This window comes from Leptonychotes weddellii, chromosome 4 (assembly GCF_054177405.1).
Source record: "Leptonychotes weddellii isolate Sample4059 chromosome 4, ASM5417740v2, whole genome shotgun sequence".
In the NCBI taxonomy this organism is placed as follows: domain Eukaryota; kingdom Metazoa; phylum Chordata; class Mammalia; order Carnivora; family Phocidae; genus Leptonychotes; species Leptonychotes weddellii.
In genome coordinates this window covers 109463941-109484835 of record NC_138372.1, presented here as the reverse complement: position 1 = coordinate 109484835, position 20895 = coordinate 109463941, and the positions used below count along the sequence as shown (strand labels likewise).

General features: G+C 38.3%; 1 long non-coding RNA gene across 2 annotated transcripts; it reads right to left on the bottom strand.

The window, feature by feature from the left end:
- Nucleotides 1-847: 847 nt before the first annotated feature.
- Nucleotides 848-20083, bottom strand: LOC115941241 (uncharacterized). 2 transcript variants are annotated; one of them, XR_004076007.2, is made up of 6 exons: nucleotides 20037-20083; nucleotides 19676-19803; nucleotides 17287-17362; nucleotides 3057-3212; nucleotides 2866-2956; nucleotides 848-1092 (listed from the first exon to the last, which is right to left on the bottom strand). It is a non-coding gene; the product is annotated as an uncharacterized LOC115941241 (long non-coding RNA). The 2 variants fall into 2 exon arrangements; XR_014144205.1 differs by having other exon boundaries at nucleotides 848-2956.
- Between the last annotated feature and the right edge of the window lie 812 nt (nucleotides 20084-20895).

Below are 20895 nucleotides of genomic sequence, written 5' to 3'. Positions count from 1 at the left end.
CTTTAATTTAGCTCAGGAAAATGTTGCTTTCTACAAATCAATGTATATATTTTTCTTTGATCAAACAATCAATGAGAGTTATGTGCCTCGAGTGTTTCTTTGTGTGCCCTGTTAGGAAATAATGACATAATTCATGGAAAGTACCACTACTGGGCATCGTAAGCACTCCATTACAGTCAACTTGTTATTAGCTGTTATTAATAATTCTAATCATATTTGAAACGCCAAGGGACATCTTCTTTTTCTGTTGCTGTAGATGGTCTCTGTTCTAATCTTATACTGAACGGTCCTGTTTTATATTATTTCCTTGTATAAGCTACCTTAAAATAGAAAAAGTGTGAGTTCAAATTGAAAATTTTAAAACAAGTAGGATTTCACGACACCTGTGTTTGCAATAATGGCAGAGGGGTTAGTTTAAACTTACAAACTGGGGCGCCTGGGTGGCTCAGTCGGTTAAGCGGCTGCCTTTGGCTCGGGTCATGATCCCAGGGTGCTGGGATCGAGCCCCACGTCGGGCTCCCTGCTCAGTGGAGAGTCTGCTTCTCCCTCTCCCTCTGCCTGCCTCTCTGCCTACTTGTGCTCTCTATCTGTCAAATAAATAAATGAAAATCTAAAAAAAAAAAAAAACTTACAAATTAGGGCCGATGATAGAAGTACAAAGAAGACTGATCAAGAAGTATGTTATCTTTTCTACCACAAAGAGAAGATTTGCCCAAATTCAGCATGTACCTATAATTTTTTATTTATAGTTAGGCATGGTAAAGCCTCAGTAGGTCAAATTAATTGGGACTTGTGGAGAAAGCCTAATGGAATGAATGAAGTTGAAACCACAGAATATATAAATAATGCAGTTCTTTTATTTTAGGAAACATGAAAGCAGAAGCCAGGTAGGTCCAAGCGGGAGGTGATGGCAGGCTGAACCAAGGTCATGACAGTGGGAGGGAGGGCCAAGTGCACAGGAGAGTTCCAACAAACAGGGCAGGTGTGCGAAGTCCAGACGATGTGTCCTTCTTTGAACTCTAGGAGACTGCAGAGAGATGCACGGGCACAGGCTGCTTGCAACAGAGATGGAGGCATTTCCAGGTTTCTAGGCTGGGCAAGTTGAAATACAACCTTTTAAAGACATTATAGGATCTCTTTTTTTGCTTCCATGCCAGTCACTGTCAACAGTCTTGACATCATGGGCCACGGAAGCAGGAAGGAACCCCATGGACCATCCAGCCAGAACTTTCATTCTGCAGCTGAAGAAACTGCCCTGGAGAAAGGTTACTCAGGGCCACACAGCTGGTCAGTTAAACAGCCCGATCTTAATATCAGGGCTTCTGCTTCTCAGTTCAGCTCTCTACGCTCTGCTATCCTCCTGTGATAGGTTATTTTTCTGGTATTATTGTGGTTTTGTGTTTTTAAAGATTTTGTTTATTTACTTGAGAGAGAGAGAGTGTGTGTGTGAATGTGGGGAGGGGTGGAGGGAGAGGGAGAGAGAGCATCTCAAGCAGACTCCACGCTGAGCGTGGAGCCCCACATGGGGCTCAATCTCACAACCCTGAGATCATGACTTCAATCGACTGAGCCTCCCAGGCGCCCCTGGAGTTATTGTGGTTTTAAAATGGAAAATCTCTGGGCGCCTGGGTGGCTCAGTTGGTTAAGCGACTGCCTTCGGCTCAGGTCATGATCCTGGAGTCCCGGGATCGAGTCCCGCATCAGGCTCCCTGCTCAGCGGGGAGTCTGCTTCTCCCTCTGACCCTCTTCCCTCTCGTGCTCTCTGTCTCTCATTCTCTCTCTCTCAAATAAATAAATAAAATCTTTAAAATAAAAAAAATAAAATGGAAAATCTCATATCCCAGGAAACCCCTCAATCCCAAGCAAACCAGGTTGTTCCATCACCCTAATGGAGATACGAATTATTATTTATATTCCCTTAATCTTCAAGAGTAGTTTTCATGTCTCATCATGGCAAAAGTTCACCATCCACTGGTGAGCCAAAACCACTCCAGAATAAAGAGTAGCCTTAACATTGAGGATGGTGACTGTATGTCAACAGAGTAGAAGGGATGAGTAAGCACCTCTTCCTTTTCCAATCTCACTTGTGACAAGAACACCACCATCAGTTCCAAGTCATGCGACCAGGACTCCATCTCCACCCCTTTCCCCAATCATATTAGGGCTAACAGATCACTGGTAAAATCTGCAGAGGGTCTTTTTTTCCCCAACACCAATTATAATCTAGGGAAATATTCCAAAAGTTAAAGACAGAGTGGGGTTTGATACCAGCCAATCTTGCTCCCCACCATCACTCCAGGAAAACATGGATTGACCGCAAGGGCATCAAGCAGACAGACACACAGACTAGAGAAATTAAACTATCTGCTTCCCTCCAAAGTCACCAGTAGCAAACAGCAAGCCCTCTTGTACATTCCAGTTGGAGCAAAATGGAAAACCAACTGCAAGGTCATTTGGGGCTTTCACTGGGGAGAAACGACCCAGGCAACATGTACGAGAGAGGCTGGTGTCATCCAGCAGCAAGAAGCCTTCAAGCAAAAGACTGTGATTTCTACCCAAAAGGTCTTCCAGTGTTCCTCTTCTTCGATTGGGCCCTGCCCTTCCTCATGAGTCATACTGGCCGGCACTGTGCCCGGACAGCCGAGCCTCTTCTTCCTCAAAGGCACTGCATCTATTAGAGATGCAGCCCCGGCAGCCACATCCCAGGCAACTCCAAGGACCTGAGCATCCACTTCCAACCTTCATGCAGAAGGTATCGGGGATTTTAATTTCAGATTATGCTGCCCTGACTTTGTGAAAAAGAAATGCCTACTGAGAAGAGAGACAGTAAGAGACATGGCATGTTGTCCTTGCCCCTGGACTCACCATCTAGGACGAATACCTTCCTCCTTTGGGGAGATGGATAGGTTGTTTTTCCTTTGCCCCTGTATCCTCTTTGATTTTGTTTCAAAGGGGTCTGTGAAAAAAAAAGGATGTTTTTTGAATCAATCCCATTCACACTAAAGAAACCACAATATCTTACTTTTTACTTCATTTAAAAAATGAAACCCTTTTACCTCGTCTACATGAAGCTAAAGGGTATGGAATCGAGCCTTTTATATAAAAGTTGCTTTTCTTAGGAAAGTTCGCCATTCCGGGCCATGTGTCGGTCAACGTGCCGCACATGCTCTGTAGATGCCTTTAAATTTCCTTTTCCAAAAGTCAGTGGGAGCCTGCAAAACACCAAAGGTGTGGATGAGCCTGGCTCAAAGTAACAAATTATAGCTAATGTACTTTCTGTGGATTGGAAAGATGAAATTATAATTTCAATTGGAAACAGCCTCTGGCTCCACACCTCCAGATCATAGTAAATCTCCCATTTGAACACTCGCACCTCTGAGGCTTCCTGATTGAATCAGAGCCCAGAGGCTGCCTGCTTTCCCCGGCTTTCGCAGACTGACTTTCCCACTGGGCACATACTGTGATACACCATATATTCTCACCGCTATCGGTTTAGGTTTGTGTAGTTGTTGGGCTTTTTTGTTTCCCTCTGTTTTGTTTTAGGAAGTCTCACTGGAAACAATGCTTGACTTAAAAATTTGAATTTGAACCCAGCATACTAGTAATTGCCTTGAACTTGAGCAACCTCCTGAGCCTTTCTGCATGTTAGTTTCTTATCTAGAAAAATGGCAATAATGATACAATTATACCGGTTTCTGGAAGAATTACCACAGTCCAGGTGAAAGTGCCTATACCTCATCTAGAACTAATGATGTAATGTATGGGGATTAACATAAGAATAAAAAATAAATAAATAAATAAATAAATAAATAAATAAATAAATAAAGTGCCTATACACAGGACCTCAGATATTTATGCAATGCTACAGAGGAACCGTCACTTGAATAGCAAATATTCTGTGTGCCTTTCACCATAATAGTAGAGCAGGGCTCAAAAACAAGACTTTGACTTCAGATAGGTCCCAATCTCATAATAACTACCATGTATCAAGCACCTATTACATGCTACGTGCTGTGCTAAGTATTTTAATATGCATTGCCTTACTTCTCATAACAACACTATGAGGCAAATATTATCATAGCTATTTTGCAGATGAGAAAATGAAGCTTGGAAAAGTTAAATCAATTCCCCAAAGTCACAAGATTAATACATGGCAATGCTGGGACTAGAATGTAGGCCTGTCTGTCTTCTAATAGCCCTCCAATGCAAGCTGAGAGCGCATTAAACACATGCACAAATACACACAGAGTTAATCATATTCCAGAATGTTCCCCACTCTCATTCAGGACTCAGAGGGTTAAAGAGAAGATGACAAAATAGCATAAACAGCTGGTTCCAAGGTGCTAGTTGCTCTTCTGTGATACCATTTTGTTTGTGCTTCTGCAGCTGTACCAGAAAGTTTTTGTTCTCTGAAGAAAATACTGAACTGAAAAGATAATTGGTATTCAAGACACACATGTTTTCTACCAGCAAATAAGAAGAAAGCACAACAGTATTCTTGAAGGATGTTGATTTTTTTGTGTTTTGCAATTCTGCATTTTCAAAAATGACATCTGTTTTGTGAGTGACTAAAAACTCTGGAGGAAGAATTTGTAAAAGGAAATAAAATTGTGTTTCTGAGCATTTTCCTCCTCACTGCCTTCAAATGATGTTTAGTTGGCCCATTTTCCCAAAAACATTGTCAAGGCAGAAGTGTTCTATTTCCTGCCACATTTCTGACAGGTTTGAAATGATGTTCCAGTGGCAAATATTTTAAAAGTTTCTTTTAGCACTTTTTCCCCATGTATCTTTTTTGAGCACTCAAAAAAGAATTGTGCCTTCTAGGAGCATAAATGAATATAATGCATCCCATTTATATCATGCATTTCTAGAAGGAACTCAAAAGTATTTTACTGTCTTCACTTTTCCAGGCTGTTTATTTTTTGCTGGTGCATCAACAAATACAAAAGTTTAAGAGAGCCATTTCTTATTCATTCCCATCTCTTTGATTTATCACTTCTTATTCCATAAATTTCCAGCCTCTACTTCACACAAATAAAAAGATGCAGTAACTCATGTAGTTTGTCAGCTAAATCCCAGTTTTAGAGAAGAATGAATATTAACTAAGGTCATCTGAGGACGTCCCCCCTCTAAATGGCACCGTGTCAGGTTAAACCCCCATTCTCCCAAATCTGTACATGGCCACTCTGCAAGAATCACCTTCCTCTTCTGAAAACATATGAGAGCTTCCAAGTTATAACTGGCAGAATCAACGCCCCTGAAGGTGGGCAGGAACTCCTGGACCACAGGTGCAAGTCTTTCTCCTTCTGCCTTTGCCCAGAATTTATGGAGCCACACATCACAGAGATATGAAATCTAAATGAATCTTTGGGAACTCTCAGGAGGCAGAAATTTCCCAATTTGTCCGGATGATTGAGCTCACATTAATCTGGCCCCATAATTCACCAACCGTAAACCCTGTTGGTACAATGCTTCTCTCTCAAAGCTTATATATGTCATTTTTGTTGTGATATCTTAGTCATACACACTTCAACTTTCTCTGGATTTTAGGCATTGACTAGCCAAGCACACCTGCCTGTGTTTGCGTCCTGGCACAATCCGTCTGGCCCTTTGCTATATATGGATTTCATGTTTCCTCTTTGGAAGTACTTAAGCAGAAAGTCCCAGACTGCTTCACATATAGGATGACTCTCTCGTTACAAGCCTGGAGAGACCAAAGCTACAGATGAGTCTGCCAAGGGAAAAATCATATACCTTATCCTTGGCGTCAGAGTTTTCATCAGCAGAAGCCAAACAGAATGCTACTCACAAGTAGAGAAATTTATATACAAATAATAGAAATAGCATATGGGTCAGGAAACTCAGGTGGAACAAGAGTTCCACCATGTCTGATGATTTGTGATTGGGACCTACATTAGGCACCGTTCTCTACCTTTTGAGTAGCTTCTGGTGTCACCAGTGAGACCCTTCACATTACAAGATGGACTCCGCCAGCTGCCCATCACAAAGACATGTCTCCCCCAGAGTTGCTCTGCTGGAGAAGCTCCTGACACTGGAAGCTCTGGTACAACGTGAAAGACAGTCCTCACATGTCCAGTGTGGGACAGGGTAGTAGGTCCTGGATTCATTTTTAAGTCGCAGTGAAGCATAGGAAAAGTTGAAATGAGCAACGTGGCCTCATTCGTTGTGCACATACGTCACACCACGCATAGCTTCCTTCTTTAGACAAGATGCTCTCGGGCAGTGTAGACAAATTCATGATTTTGAATATTTTCATTTGCTTTTTGTGGTTCCCACTGTTTACATCCTGTTTTTTCCATTTTGTATAAAAAACTTCTTTTCTGAGATGTTGCCAGGGGTTTCATTTATTTTCCTCCAAGAATTATCTATCTATTCTTCCATACTTATAGATTGCCACTCTTTTCAATTCACTCATCCTTTTTTTTCACCCTCAATTCTTATTGTGAACTTGGCCTCTTCCATATACATGTCTACTTGAACACTGACTGTGAATGGCATGGCCTCTCCTCACCTTTCTAAACTTCACTGGACCCTCAAGATCTGTTTCAAATCCCAAATTCTTCACCTAGCTGTCTGAGGTATGAACCAATGCTGATCTCTCCCACAGCATCACACCTCGACCACAACACATGAGTTTCAACTAGATGTGCTATATTGCCCCAACTAGAAACCTATGACCTTCCACTGGCAATAAGCACAGACTTAGGCACAAAACAAGCACTCAAAAAACACTGAGACACAAATGGCTACAGAAAAATTAGAAACGTAGATACACTCAAGAAACTTTCATGTATTTGTATATTTATCCAACAGTGTTTATGAAACCCCTAAACTCCTATGGTAGGCAGAGAGGAAACAGAGACACATATGTCATAATCACTGTTCTCTAAAGATTGAGTGGGAAGAATACAAATACAAAGAAGTGTCTTAATGTGTCATGATATTCTGTGTAGAAATAATTAAAGGGAGGGTGCCTCAGTCGATTAAGCATCTGCCTTTGGCTCTGGTCATGATTCCAGGGTCCTGGGATCGAGTCCCACATCGGGCTCCCTGCTCAGTGGGAGCCTGCTTCTCCCTCTGCCTGTGGCTCGCCCTGCTTGTGCTCTCTCTCCCACACACACACAAATAAATAAAATCTTAAAAAAAAAAAAAGAAATAATTAAAGGGAATAGTAGGAGCACAATGGATAAAGTGGTCAATTCTGTCCGGACTCAGGATTGAAGTGATGATTTAACTGGATTTTGAAAAAATGACTGAGACAGAAAAGGAAAAATCAAGAGTGTTCAGGATAAAGGGAGCAGTTTGAACAAAGTCAGGACAAAATATTAACAATCCACAAGGATGTTAATTCAGCAAGTATGAAATAGGGTCTAGGAATTAGCTTCCTTAACAAGTATCTCCTGGGAAATTCTGATGAAGGTGGACCCAGAACCATACATGGACCCAGAGAAACGACAGTCCACATTCTAGTTCTTGACAAACTTGCTAAGAAACATTTGATGGTGGGTAAAAAACCTTACTTGGCTTGGTGAAAGAGAAGATCCACTCAGGTATGGACAGGTCTTTCCTCCAAACCCCTGCTTCAGTGAGACATCCAAGATATGAACCTGGACCTGGATATTACCTCTCACTTTATAATCCTTCAGTGACATCCCCCTGACCACAGAATGCTTTAGTGGAGCATCCCTGGCCTCACCTCCAGTCTCACTGAATTGGCCCTCTTCCAGGGCCCCTAGTCTCACTGCTCAAACTCTACCTTACAATTATATCAAACGTCATGCCTTCTGCTGCTGCTTATCACTGCTATGAAGTTATTAAAATTTAAGACACATATAGAAGGTTTCTACTGAGGATACCCAACTAAATAAGGTTATTGTTCTTATAGAAACATAGGATCGACTTAAGTGTTAAGAGTGAAATACCAGAGCACTTTCCTTTCGTCTGTGGAATGTTAAATTGTCTCATAAATATAGTGAAACCAAAGGAGTTCAAAATTCTGAGAGAATGTTAAAAGATATCCCATGAAATAAGGAGAACATAGAAGCAAAAAGTATCCTAATCCCCCACTCCTAATGAGTGTATGTACACACACATATATACGTGTGTGTGTGCGCGCACACACACACACACAGATGTCTCATACCACTGGAGGGCATCCTGGAATCTGTGCATCACCAAAATATTCAGTGATAAAGACATTTTCTTCCTGGCACATTAGAGAGAGAAACTGAGACCAGACAGCTAGTAAGATAAGACACACTCTCCCTTCAGGAGCACATGCTGCTTTGGCAAACACAAATATCACTCACTCACACACACATGTACTCAAGCCTGTGCATAATTCTCTTGACAACTCCAACTTATAACATTAGCATATGAATGCCGAGGCTTACAGTGATATTCGCCCAACAAATGGAATTTATAATATAAATGCAATAAAAAGTATCTGAAAGATTACTCTTCGCTCTGAATTGAGTCTGTCAGAGCTTGTATGTAAAATATATGTAATATCTGTATAGAACCCAGTGTAAATATATTCTTCCTGCATGCTCCCATGGAGAAAAGCTGAGATGGTTAGGACAATACTAAATTCATACCTCCTTCCCAAATAATGCATAAAATAAATGGCTCCAATTCCCCAGCTTTGTGCATGTGTGTCTCCCCATTTCCAATATTTCACATGTATTAGGCCAAACGTGAGTTTTTTTTCAAGGTCTCTCTGTCTTCCTTTTATTTTTGTTAGATGTCCTTTTCCTCACTGCCAAGAATCATTCACAACTCCAGTAGGAAGATTTTACAATTGTATCCATAATCGACTCAAACCAGAACCAGAAATTATTAGTACATGTGATATGTCTTTCCCAGTAGATTATAAGCTCCTTAAAGGGAATGACACTGACTTGTTTATTTTTAAAGTCATGGCATCTTTAAAGGCATGTACCTACAAAAGCAATGATTTATCATCTCATGTGATTCTGCACATTGGCTGGTGGTTCCTGCCATGCCTTTACCTGGGCTCACTCAAGTGGCCCCATTTATCTAGAAAGACTGGCTGAGCTGGAAGTTTCTAGCCTCACTCACAGGTCTGGCAGTAGGTGCCACCTGTCAGCTGGGCTTCCTTCGTCCTTTTCCACATGGCCTCCTTCCTCCAGCTGGCTAGACTTGCTCCCTTACACACTGTCTCAAGGCAACACTGTGAGGACTCTTACAGCCTTCCCACAGAGGACACACAGCATCACTTCCACAAAGCTTGATTGGTCAAAGCAAGTCAGAAGGCAGCCCAGGTACAGATGCGGGGAAATAGACACCACCTTGTGGTAGGAGGACTGGCAAAGTCACTGGGCAAAGGCACAGGCATCCAGGGATAAGGGACACTTGTAGCCATCCTTATTTCCCACACCAACGGAGGCCTAAGACAAAAAGGGTAGTCAAAATTTTTTTTTGTTTAAATCATTCCTTTATGTATTCATTCACCCATTTAACAAATATAAAGTGCCTACAATGTAAAGGGTACTTGGTTAGGCTCTGGAAATAGAGTTGGCAACAAGGGAGCACCAGTTCTTGGTCTTACGGAATTTATGAAGAGTCAATGAATGAGTGAGTGATAGAAAAGTGATAGGCAGCTAGGTGGCCCTTGCAGAGATAATGGACTCAAATTCTAGGCTCCCTTCAGAGTTAAAGGTTTATAAATTTTAAAATGCCTGAATACCTTATTGGAAAAGGGGTCCTCAATCCAGGATACTAACAAGGGACTAAAGTCAGAGTTGGATTCCAAAGGGTTGGGATTGAAGCAGCAAATTTCTATTGAAGGCAGAATAGGTTACAAGAGCCAGAGGGACCTGCTCGGTTTTCAACGTGAAAGACTCCAAGATCACCGATCAGTTAAGGTCTGGTAGAAAACAGAAAGGAAGCTCAGAAGGAATTTGGGGAGAATTAACAAAGAAACTATATATAGTCATAGGGGAAAAGTTAAAAGAAACATGGGGAGATACTTAGCTATCCAAAGGACAAGCAATGAAAGGAAGATACTACCTAGCACTGAAGCAATAGAAAGAGGAAATATTTTGGTTTTGGGGTGTTTTTGTTGTTGTTGTTGTTGGTTTGTTGTTTGTTTTTTTGTTTTTTGGATAGATATATTTCAGTTGACCCACTTCAAGAATATCTTGCAGATATTTGCACTAGCAGAATCTTAAGAAATTCCACATCTTGCACATTTGCGTCAACTGCCAGCATTTTTTTATTTGTATCTCTTAGATTTAATTTTTATTTCTTCCATGTTATGTTTATATATGTACATTTGTTTCTCCCAGTAGATGGTGAACATCCTGAAATCAAAACACATTTTTGAAAAATTAATCTCTGTATCTTCACAAAGCTTAACTTGGTAGGTACTAACACTAAATATATATATTTACTTAAAGAAACATGGTTAGAAAATGGTTGACCTTATCTTCACGTTAAAAAAAAAAATTACCTTTTGAGGAAATGCTTTTACCAGATGAGAGCTGGAGGTGTGGAAGAGAGCACTCTCGGCAAGAGGTAGAGCCATGGAAGAATCCATTGCCAGAAGAGCAATTCCAAAACACAGATATAGCAGGGTAATCTAACCTTTTCTCTCCTGCTTGCCCCTCATTGGTCAGATCCAACCAGAAGCCCAACAGTATGGAGTCCTCCACCCCACTACATCTAATAAATCATGGGTTGGCCATGATACCACTACACAAAACAGAGTACAGTAGAAGAAGGAGTTGAAACTTGAGAATTATGGAAGTGATACATTTACTATTGAAGTTGTGAGCTTAAGATGCCTGCAACCCATCTGATTATGGACCTCCTGTTGGTAGTTGAAAATATGAACTTGGAATTCAAGGGGACACAATGCAGCTAAAGATCAAGATTTGGAAATAATTAGCTTAAAATAGTTGCTAAAGCCATATGAATGTGTAACCTGGCCCAAATTATGTAGAGAGACAAAAGAATAAGTTAAAATTCCAGCTCTGACATACTAGGGACATAAAAATAGAGGGAGGACAGCAATAGAGAAAAGACAATGAGATAAGTTAGAAGAGAATCAGAGAAGAGTGATATCTGGAAATTCAAGGGATAAGAGTGTTTCAAGAAGTTAACCACCAATGTCAAATGTGATCGACTAACCAGAAAAGAAATTACTGAATTTGGTAATTAGAAAATCATTGGTGTCTGCACACATACAAAATGATGTCCTCCAAAGGCTCCTGCAGCTGGTGTTATTGGACTAAATAAAGTTTAGATTTATGTTCATTATATCTGTAGATGACCCCTTGTTGAACAGAATTACTAATAACTTAAATGATACCTCAGAAGATGAAAGTAAACAGTATGTCTTAAAATGGCCAGCTTAGGGGCACCTGAGTGGCTCAGTCAGATAAGGGTCTGACTTCGCCTCAGATCATTATCTCAAGATCCTGGAATCAAGCCTCGTGTGGGATTCTGCACTAAGCGGGGTGTCTTCTTGTCCTTCCCCTTTCTCCTCCCCCTGCTCATGCTTTCTCTGTCTCTCTCAAATAAATAAATAAAATCTTTTAAAAAAATAAAATGGCCAGCTTAGAAATACATATATATATATATATGAGACAGGTGCAAGGCATATACCTAGGTACCAAATATAAGTATATATATCTATGGGAAATAAACATAAGCAAGGAAGAAAACTATTTGGATAATGCATCATTTCATATCAATAATACTGTTATGATCATATATATTGCCATCATATTCTATGCTTACAGAATGATTTACTCGGATACCAACATATGACCCCTAAAAAATAATTCTTCTACTATTTATTAATCAATGCAGAATGCATATAAGGAAAAATAAAGTGGCTTAGCGTCAGTGAACTGCTATTATGGTCTGTGCAGATTTCTGCATCATGTAGAATACATAGGACATTTCAGATAATGTCCCTCCTTCTAGCTGTATATAATCTATTTTTTCCAGATTTTCCAAAAATTTTAAGTTTAATTCTCTCCCTTCTTTGAATTTCCCTCAAAATAACTTGATCTTTACAAACTTTGAGAGCCTGGAGTTTTTTTTTCCTACATTTTGAAGACTCTGATGGAAAGGATAAAGAGAATGGAGAAACGGGAAAGAAAAGAGGAGATGCCACAGAAATGTACTGGAGGTGTCAGATGGAGCCCTTTGCCCCTTGGAGACAGAGGCTTACTTGGCCAGAACCCCAGCTTACTCCTTGGCTGCTTGAAGTCTGATGACTGTCCCATAATTCTTGCCCATCTCCTGCCATACTCCTTGGCTGCTGGAAGTCTGAAGATTGTCCCATAATTCCAAGCTCATTTCCAGGGATCATACCAGCATCATTCTCATAGTCTGTCTTGTTCCCTTTCCTAGATTCCTCTGGGCATGCAGCTTAGGCCTTACACCAGTTTCCACTGATATCTACTCCTTTCCAAGCCCTTCATCAGTTTTGGAAGAACTCATTCAAGCTGCAGATGGTTGTCAGGAAGGTCACATCACCACTTCCTGCCACCGTCACCCTACATGTTCTTGCTCCCTACCTTCTCATTCGGAAGCATTTGCTGTACCCCAGCCCTCACCCTCTACATTCCTCCAGGCAGAATTAGCTCTCCCTTTCTTCTGAACTCTTAACACTAAAAGAGGTTCGGTGCTCAGCTTCTCTCAAACTTTCTTACACAGACTCACTGACGCTCTTAGCAGAACCCAGGCCTGAGCACTAACAGGACCAATTATCTGTCAGAAGCGGAGAAGATAGAGATAATATGTCCATCACATGCAGCTTTTCTCCATGACAGGGCATCACAGCTGTGTGGTTACATAGCTCACTCCAGATCAAACTCTGTCCCCTGAAATGGAACAAACTCCCAGAGTGAAAATCTAGCAAAAAAGAAGTTAGCCGTTATAAAATGCTTTAGACATATTCTCCACAAGCATTTTATATAAACATTCTAGTTCAATATCTCCAAAAAAGTATACCTAAACTAGTCGAAAATGTTGGAAATCTGGGAAGGGAAATTAAAAAGCCATGTGCTTCTTAAATTTATTTCCCAAACCCTCAAGTATGTTAATGAGGCAAGAAGTGAAAAACAGCAAGTCAGGTTCCCACTTCTCCTATTGAAATGTTATCACAGGGCACCTGAGTGGCTCAGTTGGTTAAGCGACTGCCTTCAGCTCAGGTCATGATCCTGGAGTCCCAGGATTGAGTCCCGCATTGGGCTCCCTGCTCAGCAGGAAGTCTGCTTCTCCCTCTGACGCTCCCCCATCTCATGCTCTCTCTGTCTCTATCTCATTCTCTCTCTCAAATAAATAAATAAAATCTTTAAAAAAAAAAAAAAGAAATGTTATCACAATTTAGCATCCTAGAAAAAGGGTCACGCCTATGATATGCTAATGACTTCAAATTGGGAAACCTGCGAGTTTCTCGACTTGGGGAGAAGCTCATTAAGCCTTTAGCCTAAGAAAAAGTTCATTTTGGTCTCTTGAAAACTAGACCTTTCCTTATCCTTGCCCATGTCCTGTTCTTCTATGCTCCAGGAATTCTCCCTACAGTTTGCTATTTTCTCCTGTAAGGCAAGCTTGGTTTTGCTTCCCTGCTGGGCTTTTTTTTTTTTTAACATTTGTTTTTTCACAGAGAGAGAATTGACCTCCAAGTTCACCTTCAATTCCTTATACTCTAACACTCTACCTATTAGGATTTGGGGAGAACTATGATATAAGATATGATTTTGTAAAGGCTTCTATAAGGGTAGAAACTGCTGCTTCAGCCACATTTCTAAACATCCCATTATTATGGGAAAGAGTGAAATTATAACAGCTAATAAGTACCTATTTGCACAAAGGCTTGTACTGTTTTTTGAAGCCCTAATCTCTTAGTTTTCTGGAAATAAAAGGTTCTCTCTTCTAGTCTTTCATTGTGTTCTTAGTTGGATCCTTTTCTTCGTCCCAAACATTGGTGTTCCTAAGATTGCACCCATGGATAAGTGGGCTTCTCACTCTACACTTTATTCCTTATAATCTTACCTAAAAGCGGGTGTATGTATGAGACAGAGAGAGAGAGAAAGTCTAAAGCTCTAGGGAAGTGAAGGGCTTGAGAAATAAATTTAAGAAGCATCAATTTAAAGAACTGAAGTTACATAAAGTAACTTCCTCTAACAGGAAAAGAATTATATTAGAAATCAGTAACAAAATATAATTTAAAAGTGCTTAAAATTTTGAAAAAAATTAAAACCGTGAGTCAAAGAAAAAATAAAAAAAAAAGTCCAACAGGGAAGCAAAACCAAGCTTGGCTTACAGGAGAAAATAGCAAACTGTAGGGAGAATTCCTGGAGCATAGAAGAACAGGACATGGGCAAGGATAAGGAAAGGTCTAGTTTTCAAGAGACCAAAATGAACTTTTTTCTTAGGCTAAAGGCTTAATGAGCTTCTCCCCAAGTCGAGAAACTCTCAGGTTAGAGAGAAATTTATAGCTATAAATACCTATATTTTATAAAAAAAAAAAAGATCTTGGAGCACCTAGGTGGCTCAGCCAGTTAAGCCTCCAACTCTTGATTTCTGCTCAGGTCATGATGTCAAGGTCGGGAGATAGAGCCCCAGGTCAAGCCCTATGCAGAGCCCTACATGGTACTCTGCACTGGGCATGGAGCCTGCTTAAGATTCTCTCTCTCTCTCTCCCCTCTCCCTCTGCCCCTTCCTCTCCCCCTCTAAAAAAAAAAAAAAAAAGATCTCAAATCAAAAACCTAATTTTCACCTAGAGAAACTAGAAAAAAAAAAGGAAATTAAACCAAAATCAAGCTAAAGAAATACATAATAAAGAATAAAAACTAATGTAATAAATAATATGAAAACAATTGAGACAATTAGAAAAGCCAAAAGTTGATTCTTTAAAACAATGAACAAAATGGACAAAATACTTAATAGGTTAATCAAGATAAACAAAAGAAGATGAAAATAACTAAAATCAGGAATTATAGAAGGGGCAAAAAGGACCATATGGGACTATTATAAATAATAAATTATTATAAATAATTGTATGCCAATAAATTAGATAATCTAGATGAAATGTAAGTAATCTTATAAAGATGCAAACTACTGAAAGTGAAAACAGAATAGAAAATCTGAATAGACCCTCTGAAAAACAAACAGGGTTCTAGAGGGGAGGGGGGTGGGAGGATGGGTTAGCCTGGTGGTGGGTATTGAGGAGGGCACATTCTGCATGGAGCACTGGGTGTTATGCACAAACAATGAATCATGGAACACTTCATCTAAAACTAATGATGTAATGTATGGGGATTAACATAAGAATAAAAAAAAAGAAATAAAAAATAAATAAATAAAAAAAAAAAAAAGAAAAGAAAACCTGAATAGACCCATAACAACTAAAGACATTAAATCAGTAATTTAAAAAAATCCACAAAGAAAAGCCCAAAACAAAAAGTCCTTGCAGGTGAATTCTACCAAATATGTAAAGAATTAATACCATTCTTTAACAAACCTCCAAAATATAGAAAAGGAGTGAACACTTCCTAACTCATCTTGGGAGGCCAGTATGACTCTGATACTCAAACCAAAGACATCACAAGAAAAGAGAACTACAGAATATCTTTTCATGAATATAGATATAAAAATCCTCTTTAAAATCTAAATCCAGCAACCTATAAATAGGATTATACACCATGACTAAGTGGTTTTATCCCAGGAATGCAAAGTTCGTTGATATGAAAATCAATCAATGTATTACACTATATTAATAGAATAACAGGCCAAAATTACATAAGCATCTCAACAGACACATGAATGTGTGTGTGTGTGTGGGTGTTGGTGTGTGTGTGTGCGTAACCTAAGGAATCCATAAAAAAAAAAAAAACAGCAGAATTAGTATATGAGTTCAGCAAGGTTTCAGGATACAAGATCAGTATACAAAAATCTATTGTGTTTCTACACATTAGCACTGAACAATTAAAATTATATTAAGAACACAATTTCATTTATAATTGCATCAAAAATATAACATACTTAGGAATAAATTTAACAAAAGAAGTACAAGGTTTACACAATGAAAACTACAAAACATTGAAAGAAATGATTGTTTTGAGGAAGATAATGAGTGACAGAGTGAATTAGGGCAGCGTCTGGATTGCTTGCAAGTTTTTATATCTTGTTATTAATGGTTTTTACACCAGTGTATTTAATTTGTAAAATTTCATTGAACTGTACACTTAAGATGTGGGTACTTTATCGTATGTATTTTATATTCAATTTTTAAAGGATCCTCCAAAAAAAATAATCAAATCATATCATACCTTGCTTCTATTCTCATTATTAAGCATAATGTATGCAATACAAGAAAGACAGAAAACTACATTATAATGAAGATACTGAACTTCAAAAAAGAGCTAATAATGAGTATCCAATAGAAAATGAGTCCGAGTCACTGGATCTAAGTGAAATACATCTTAGAGTCATAAAGGATCCTGTTAATCTCTAAGAGAATGACAGTAATTAAGAAGAAGTGGTAGCAGACTTGAATAAGGGAGATATTCTTGTTTCCAAAGGAAAAAAAAGATAGATTCCAGGAATAATTCATTTAGAAAAGTGATATTGATCTCTATCAAAAATCAGTAACATTTTGATGTCTAATACCATTCCGTACCAAATAGAAACAGTTCTTTTCAGACAAATGGCTGACCAGGCCTGTAGCATGGAGGGAACAAAATGTACCTAGGATATCCTATTAGTCCCCCAAATAAGTAAATGTTAAAACAACTAGCAGCAACAACAAATCAGTGGGTATTTGTCACAAAGATATGAAGGAGCTCTCACTGGCCAAAATAGGGACAATTTAAGTATCAAAATAATTAAGGACAGTAATTAATTGTTGTCCTTAATTATTAAGGACAGACATTGCAAAAATAGAAATTCGTGAGTCCATATTGATAATTAACTAATTAATAAATTAATTGGAAGAGACAGCTCTTACTTGCAGTATAATTTCTAGAATCAAAAGGTAAATGTGATGGGAAAGGCAGAGTTAAGAGTTAGAAAATCACCATTTAGCACCATTAGAGTAAAGATTGTTTCAGGCAAGAATTATCTATGGATGCTAAACATAGGGGAAATTTTTGATGAGGACCATAATATTTGCATCACCTTACAATGTCTCCTTACGGATTTCTAGAAGTTGAATAGAAAAAATAATGACTATACAGTGACAAAATGAAAAGCACTTTGACCCAGTAATCAAAATTACTATACCAATGAGGGGCAGATAGACACCGTGTTCTTCCAGAATGATGCACTCAGAAGGCTGCAACATCTCTTCTGGTCCAGCCTGGAATAGATAACGTGATTTTAACATGAGAAAACAACAAGCAGTCCCAAAATAAGGAAAGTCGTGTTTTAAAAAAGGAAAAAAATGCTGAATTCTTCAAAAAAGCCAATGTCATAAAAACCAGTGGAAGAATTTGCAGATTAAAGTAAATTAAAGAAACATAACAACTAAATGTAAAACCTGATCCTAGACCGGATTCTTTAATGAGAGGAAAAAATCATTAAAGGACATTATTGAGACACTTAGCAAAATTGGAATTTGAACAGTAGATTAGGTAAACTAATGGTGACAATGTTAATTTTACTAAAGTTGATAACAGCATGAAAGAGAAGGAAAGAGAGATTGATGATAAGTGATAAAGCAAATGAGGTAAAACAGTAAAATAGGTAAATCTGGCTAAAGAGTATATTGGCATTCTATGATCTATTTCTATAGTTGTAACTTTTCCATAGACTTCAAATTATTTCCAAATAAAAGATGTTGAAAATTAAAAATCAAAACAAAATCTATAACAGTTGTAGGGGAAGCTAACATTAATCAAGTGCCTTCATGTTCCAAAAATTCTTTAAATATCCTTTTATTCAATCCACACAATAACATCATCCAAATGACCTAAGAAACTTGGAGAAGTTTGTCCTTGGCTCTTTTTCTCAATATTTTATTTATTGTCTTGGTTAAATAAGTTCTCCATTTAACACTGATTAAAGTTCTTTGTGTAAAAAATTTATAGGATACAGATATGCATGCACACATACACACACACACACATGATGGTTTGCATATATAGAAAATCTATCTAGGTTTATTCAAGTAATACATAGTTAAAAATAAATAAAATTTTTAAAATTTTTACATGGCAAAAAAACTGGAAGGGATATATAATAGAATAAATAAAAGACGTTCATAATAATTTCAAAATTCTGCAGTGCTCAAACAAAAGCCTTCAAGGTGAAATTTAACATTTATAAGTATAAAATCCAGTATTTTGGTTGAAGAAACCAGTTACATGTTCAAGATTAGGGGGAAAGGCTTGAAATTAGACCTCACTGAAAGCAAAGAAACCTTACTTGACTCCAAGCATATTAGGTGGTAATGGTCATTAAACAAACAATACCCGTATCTGCCATAAAATGAATGATACAACCTTACACAGCATTTATAAAGAATTACAGCAAGATCTAGAGAAGTAAAAATTTTCACTGTTAGATGCCAGTTGTTGATTTCTGGGAGCCACATTTCAAGAAAGACAATGCCAAATTCTGGAGTGTACACAGGATAGATGTCTAAAAATCATTTTCCTTTTTAATTTTACAAATACCTTTTTAATTTTACAAATATCTACCCAGTGCTCAACATTTTTCTAGGAAGATTCAAGTTTAACTCATAGTTCCTGCCTTCAAAGAATATCACAAACAATTATCTGGCATATTCCTCAATCACACTGCCCTCCTCCGGGCTCTGCCCATTCAACCCCTAAGCAGATGGGCTCTGCTCATACCCATTCTAGTGTATGCAGAACTCAAAGTATCCAGATGACAAGCAAGTTAGCCTACTTGGTGATCCTGCTGTAGCTCTTTGCTCTTCTGTTTAGAAATTAGGGTCCTTCTAGGTGCAGTAACTAAGGCCCTAAGATTATTGCCTGCTATGCAATTTCTCTAAGGCTATCTGGACTTCCATACTTTTGTCTTTTAGATTGATACATGCCTCTAAATTTGAATTTCTCTACTGAAGCCTTTTTTTTAAGATTTTATTTATTTATTTGTCAGAGAGAGCATAAGCAGGGGGAGCTGCACACAGAAGGAGAAGCAGACTCCCCACTGAGCAGGAAGCCAGATGCAGGACTCAATCCCAGGATCCTGGGATCATGACCTGAGCCGAAGGCAAACTTTAACTAACTGAGTCACCCAGATGTCCCATGGAACCTTCTTGAGTAGTGTTAAAAATTGTCTTGATAATGACCATTGGCTTGGCTTGCTGGTTATGATCAGCTGAAGAGATTCAGTGTCCCTGTGATTCATCTAAACCTTGGGGTACCTTCTAGACCTCTTTGACACCAGCAGCCTCTAGATCATTGATTACCTGAAACTATGCTCCTGGGTATGTCCCTGGAAACCCAATGGGTTGCATCATCTCCAGGTCCCAATGCCCTCCATATCAACCTTTTCTGCTTAAGACTTGCATTTCTCTCACAGTGAAGACAGACAATAATACAAATAATACAGGACAGTCAGAAAGAAAGAAAACAAGGCACATTTTAATAATGGCTTTAAGGTGTTAAAACAAATCACTATACAATTCTAAAGTAGCTCTTACCTGATTAGGGATTCAGAAAATAGTTTATAAAGGAAGTGACATTTGATCTTGGTTTTGAGTGATGAATAATTTTTGTTACCAGGATTGCTGAAAGCAAGGGTGGATCCAGATTTTGTGTGGCCTGAAACCTGTAGAAATGACAGAAGGGGGGACTCTTATAGAATGCAAAGTGACAACACAAAATTAAGTATTCACCATTCATTAAATAATAATGATTATTCATTAAGCAACCATTTAATGAGAATGAAAAAAGAAATGTCAATGAACTTTTAAAAGCTGGTAAGTACCAAAAACATCACAACAACCAGAAAATAACAAATATTTATATTAACTTACTACCTGACACTTTTTGGCTACTTACTCTTTAAATCACTTCTTCGTATGACGCTAATTTTGTAATGTATTTCTAGAAAGAACAGAAAGATATTTCAACCTTTTATTGATTTGGTTGACAAAAATTTGTTTTTTATTATTTATAGTATAAAAGGGTTCCTTTGATTTCATAACTCATTACACTTAATGTCACATAAATTTTTAGGAGTATTGTCAAATTTGGGGAAATATCTCCCAAGTTCTTTTCTTATAAAAGACCTATTTATTGTAGTACTGCTATAAGTTTACATCCTAAAAGCACAAGAAGTCTGATGAATACTATTTTGTGTAAGTCCACCAAAATATATATATATATATGGTGATAATTTTATATGCTATGTTACCATGTATATATCTGCCAAGAGAGCTTCTGTCTTAACTATGTCAATAAGGACAACTTTGTTCTTATTTACTACATTTGTACATTTACTACAATTGCACATGGATGATTAAAAGAACTTCTCACAGACTAGCTTCTAGAGGATACACTAGGATCTATAGGATATAGTTACACTGATGTACAACCTCTGATCCTGCCATTGTGGGTTTTTTTTTATGTTATGTTAATCACCATACATTACATCATTAGTTTTTGATGTAGTGTTCCATGCCATTGTGTTTTGATGCTGGAAAGTAGGCCTAGCAGAAAGGAAGAGGATTTCTGCAACCCATTCCTACATTGGGTCAGCTTGAAATACCTACACATAAATGTGTCCAGTTGTAATAACAATACATCAAATGACTGCAAATTACATCTTTATCCCACTGTACCAGTTTAAACTAAATGTGTCCCTGATTCAGCTCCTCCTTAGCTCATTCCAAAAATGTCCACAGCCATTCCAAACATG